A 5,391-nucleotide genomic window follows, 5' to 3' on the forward strand; every position below is an offset into this window, starting at 1 on the left:
ACCCCCCCTTTCTCCTTCTCAGCCGGCCATGCTGTCAAATTTCAAGGTGGCACAGGCCCAGACACCAGCTCTCTCTCTCCTGGGGGGGCTGCCCGATGCCTCTCAGTGCTCCTCCACCCTTCCATCCTGCAGGGGCCTTCACACCCCTTCTCTGTCCAAGGCTCTGGCCTACCTTACCCCGACCGCATGGCTTCCCCTCCCCCACCCAACTCGTGTCTGGCCAGGGGAGGCCTGACCTCTTTCACCAACCCGGAACCAAGAGAGAGTTCCCCTGAGAGTTCTCTGCTTTTTGCTTTTTAACCCCCTGTGTTCTCAGAGGCATATCCAAGTCTTCAGTGGCCACATCAGGGGTGCCAATATTCAAATCTGAGCACTGATTGGTTTGACCACAACCTCCCAAAAAACTCACTTCCTTATCAACCTAGGACAAGACTCTTTATATCTGTGTCCATATGCTATAGCAAATGTGGAGGAAACACTGCTCTCTGAGATTCTCAAGTACTTTGGATTTGTAAATTACGCCTGTAAGAAAGTTACTGTTGTGCTACAGTAAATCCTATATTAATCCTTTGTTAAATTGTTTAAGTTATAAATTAAGTTAAATGCTGTTAAGGTGCTGTCAAGTTTAAGTTAGGATAAGTACGGATAAGTTTAAGAACTGTTAAGTGATGTTGGGCCTTTAGGCCATATTAGTTTTTATCCTTACCCTTTTTATCATTTCGTCTCTCCCCCACCCCACCCTGATAATTTTGGATTTATTTCAGTTTGGATTGATTGACTGGGGTTTTTTTTTGTTTGCTTTTCCTCTGTGTGCCTTAATCATCTAGTTAGTAGAATGAACCTTGCCAATGAAGGTTGTTGTGCTTTTGCTTTTATTTTAAACCTGTTTTTACTGATACGTTTGCCAGTGATTCTTTAAGCAATATTAAAACACTCATTCAATTCATGACACAGTGGGAGCACTACATTGGAGAGTACCATTCCTAAGCCATGATAGCCTTATTTGGTGCCCAATGTGCAGCACAAAGGCTTGAGATAACAACAGATCTGACAAGAGAAGGTTGGAAACTAATTTGATATACCTATTTGTTGTATTAGGTGTGGAGCCACTGGTCACAATGTTGCTTGGTCTGTTTATATGGGTGTGGTGCCGAATCCTGTGTATGTTCTCGTATATGCTCCTTGTGGTGCTCTTTTTCAGAGCAGAGAGAGGGATCAGGATTGCTTTGTTGCTGTACCGTAGGACATCAGTTTATGACATGATAACATCAAGTGCAATGAAGATCAATTTGGATGTGTATTCAGTGTTGCTCTCCTCCCCTGGCCTTGGGTGCTACCTTTGGGAGTCCATTAATAATTGTACCCATCCTCTGGGGGGAACAGGGGAGGATGATTTTCCCCAGACTTTACCCCCTTTTCCTCCTTCAGGCCTGTTACATCAATTCTGGGGAATTTTGAATTCCCTTTGGATGTTAAGGAAAGCATGTTCTTGCTGCTACATCTGCCAGGTCTCCTCAGTGCAGTCCACACCATATTTAGAGTTAAGAAAAAGGTTTCTAGGGAGGTTATTAAAAGATCTGCCCTGAAGGTGGATAGTCATTACTGATCATTACCAAGGAATTGCCTGAATTTTCCAACTGGGAGAGGCTACACTATGCCATAAACAGTTTGCACAAATGTCCATAAAAGTAAGCCAACAGTAAGAAACTACATTATTTTTAGAATTAAGGCTTCAGAATGAAGATTCTACAGACATTATATTTGGACAACTCTAGAATGTGATTGTGTGGTTTCAGATAGGGTAGAGTTAATTTATTCTCAGTAGCTGTTACAGTGCTGTGTTTTGGATTTAGAATGAGAATGGTGTTGATAACATGCTGATGTTTTCATTTTTTGCTAACTCGTGTTTATCCTAAGTCAAGGAATTTTTTCTTGTCTCATGTTCTGCAAGTGAGGAGGTTCACAAAATAAACTGGGAGGGAGCACAGCTGGGACAGGTGACCCAAACTGACCAAAGGGATGTTCCACACCACAGAATGTCATGCCCAGTATATAAATTGGTGGGAGTTACCCAGAAGGGTGGCCGATCTGGGTTCGGGAAGGGGGGTCGGGCATCAGTCAGCAGATGGTGAGCAATTGCATTGTGCATCACTTGTTTCTCCCTTTTTATTATCATTATTATTATCATTTACCATTATTACTGTATTTTACTTTATTTTCAATTATTAAACAGTTCTTATCTCAACATATAAGTTTTACTTTTGATTCTCCTCCCCATTCCACCAGGGTGTGGGGGAAAGATGGAGATTGAGCAAACAGCTGCAACAGTAATCTTCTAAATATTTAATAGATTGATTACTAGGGAGATCACAATCACAACTGGATTTAGCAGCATGTTTTATAATGTGTATAGTCATGATTCATCACCATGACATGCAAAGTTATTCCACAGTTTCACTGTAGTCTGATAGAAGTATGATGCTCCCACATTTTTTTTAAGATTTCATTGGAATTTTAGAATGGTATCTCTTTCAAGACTGAAACTACAAGCACCATGTTATCAGATCTTTTTCCACAAAGATTCCCAAGAGGATAAAAAATTCTTCTACGTGACTATGGAGATCAACCCACCAGCACACTGAGTATAAAAATCAGTTTCCTTTTTCTTTCAAGCTAAAAAAATTTTTTTTTTAAATAAAAAAATAGAATAAACCAGTCAATATCCCAAGAACTTACCTTCGGACTTCAGCTTTGTAAGAACAAAAATCAGGTAGTTGTTGAAATCTGGATACTGATTGAGTTGTTCTAGTTTCTGAAGAGAAGAACTGTTAAGGAAATTAAAATCTTCACACACAGCATTTATAGCTTTCTGAATACTATGATTAAGTGAGCTATGTACTACTGCATCATTTAAAAATGCTATGACTATAAACTCACAACATACAGGCTATGAACACTTTAAAAACAATTTCTGTAATTTTCATACTGAAGCAGTAGCTCTTTAGTTATGCTGAAATCTGAGAAAAGAATCCAGGAACAAACACAGAAATTCCTGCCCTCCCCAAATCCCCTACATTCCTCTGCACAGTTTTAGATTTCAAAATTTGCACTTAAAAGTCAACAAAACCTAAGGAATCCACTGAGGCACAATCACATAATACATAATTTTTTTACTCCACAATAAATAAAAGCATTTCAGCATTAAAATACAACTATGATGATTTTTATAAGCTAGTCACTTTAATATTAGTCATATACATTTTTATGATGCTAACTAGCCAGTCTGAGCTTTCAACTGCAAGAAGCTGTTTCATTGTAAATGCCCAGATATTTGTACAAAGAAGTTCATGTTTATCCATGGTCTCTTTAAAAAAAAATTCTGTACACAAAACAATTTTCTAGTGACACCTCTCTGAAAAAGCATCTTACTAGCAATACCAACCTCTTTACTATGTTCTCTGGGGCAACTGCAAGAAGAATTATTATGTTTCTGAACAATTAGAAGGTACGTAGCTGTTTTTCTAAAATTTGTCATTACTTTTGCCTCAAATTTCTAAGTATTCTGCCACTGCTTGCCTAGAACAGCATTCTGGCATTCTCCTTTTATCTTGTTCTCACACCCTGGTATTAATTACTATTATGCTCAGCAATATTTTATGTCATGAGCATGCAGTTACCAAATATACTAGATATCATCAGTATGGCAAACAATGAAGACATTTAGCAAAAAAAATATTTTTAGAACTAGTAGGATTATTTGCTTCATAGGCATTTATTTTACTTGCTGTACAGCTAAAGCTCTAAATATTCAAAGTTGCTAAACCCTGACCATACATAATGATGTTGACATTGATGGGCCTTGCACTGATCAATAGCCAGATGCCATTATTTGAAGCAGACCTTTAAAATGCAATTATACATGAAAGCTACATTATAATCACTGCTGCTATAATCACTTTTGTATTTGAAATACTAAAGAGCACCTGTTTAAATCTGGGGCATTATCAGAACATATCACCAAAGGGGTTACCAATTATCACCGAAGGGGTATAGGGGACAGACAAAGGTGACACAGAGACTCCATCTCAGAAGGCATGAAAAGGCACTTTTTATTAGAAATTCACAGTTCTTATAGAAACAATGGTGGACCTAAGACCTGATTGGCCTTTAGGAAACTTCTCTCACCTATTGGTCAAGAAGGGACAACTCCTTGTAAACATCTTTGACAAACAGAGATTACCTGCCAGGTGCAGAGATAGTAATTGTTTTAATTTCTTTCTCTGAGCTTTCTCACAGCTTCTCAGGAAAATCCTGGGAGAGCTGTGTCTCTCTCTGTTCAGAGAATATGTGATTACCACAAGAACACTTAGCAACTTCTGTATAGTATTTTTCATAGGACTCAATACCATCTTAGGAATCTGAAACACAGCTGCAAAAACAAGGTGAAATCTACCTTCACTTTTCAGGTAAGAACAGAAGCCTTCCAAGGTTTGACCACATCTACTAGTAAAAAGCCAAGAAGTCGAACAAATTTGGCTTCAAGCTAAACTCCTAACACAACATACATACGTATTCTTACCTACATAAATGTTTTGTTGCCTTTTGTGAAGACCTTCAAGCAAATGCCTTAAAAAGAGATCAAGATGCTAAACTCATATTCTTCAAAGGAGGATATCCTTTCAGGACTTCTAGATATTTTAAAGCACCTCTATAGTTAGCTCAAGGAACAGGAAACAGTAGATGAGAGCTTTATTTTTCAAGACTTATGCTTCTACTAGACTTAATGTAAAATTTTCCTCTTTTAGTCTTTGGTCCTTAAAACCTTGCTATTTCATCACTTCTACAGTCAAGAGAGACCTGAGGGGGGAACAAACAACTCCACACCCAAACAACAAACCAAGAATCCACAACACTAATGCAAAATGCACTGCAAAGCTGCACAAGCCACATAGGGTAGATTTCACTCTTCCTGTAATATGTAAAAAGTGTAACGAACAGTATTTCAGGCTCAGGATTCTAGGCAGAAACATCCTCACAACACAGCAAAACACGGTCAGAACCAGCAGGTCACGGAGAGCGTGCAGTCGGCTCCACCAGGAACGCTCCTCCCACCAGCTCTGGCTTTTGCCGTGAATCCTAGCGCTGGATTAGTTTAGGAAGCCCCTGCTCACCCCTGCTTTGCTGCAGGGGCGACAGCTACGCCGCGCCACATCATCAACTCTGCCTGGCGAGCAGAGGACCTCCCCCCACCCCCCGCTCCGGCCTTCTCGGTGGGATATGCTGAGAATAAGGGCTAGGTGCTGGCAGTGGCCCAGCATGGAGTAATCTGGAAAGGCAGCAGATACCAAAGCAGCCACAAAGCAGCCACAAAGGAGCCACGGCTTTAAAAAT

At 39.8% G+C, this 5,391-nt stretch overlaps 1 protein-coding gene across 1 annotated transcript in view; it reads right to left on the bottom strand.

Moving 5' to 3' along the window:
* LOC102039047 (transportin-1) overlaps window positions 1–2,821 on the bottom strand; it is a 112,956-nt gene extending 110,135 nt beyond the window's left edge. Inside the window, exon 1 of the mRNA XM_031065207.1 lies at window positions 2,737–2,821. The gene's annotated coding sequence lies outside the window, so the exon portion shown is untranslated. The remainder of the gene's footprint in view (window positions 1–2,736) is intronic.
* Window positions 2,822–5,391: the final 2,570 nt, after the last annotated feature.

This window comes from Geospiza fortis, unplaced genomic scaffold, assembly GCF_000277835.1.
Source record: "Geospiza fortis unplaced genomic scaffold, GeoFor_1.0 scaffold245, whole genome shotgun sequence".
NCBI lineage: Eukaryota > Metazoa > Chordata > Aves > Passeriformes > Thraupidae > Geospiza > Geospiza fortis.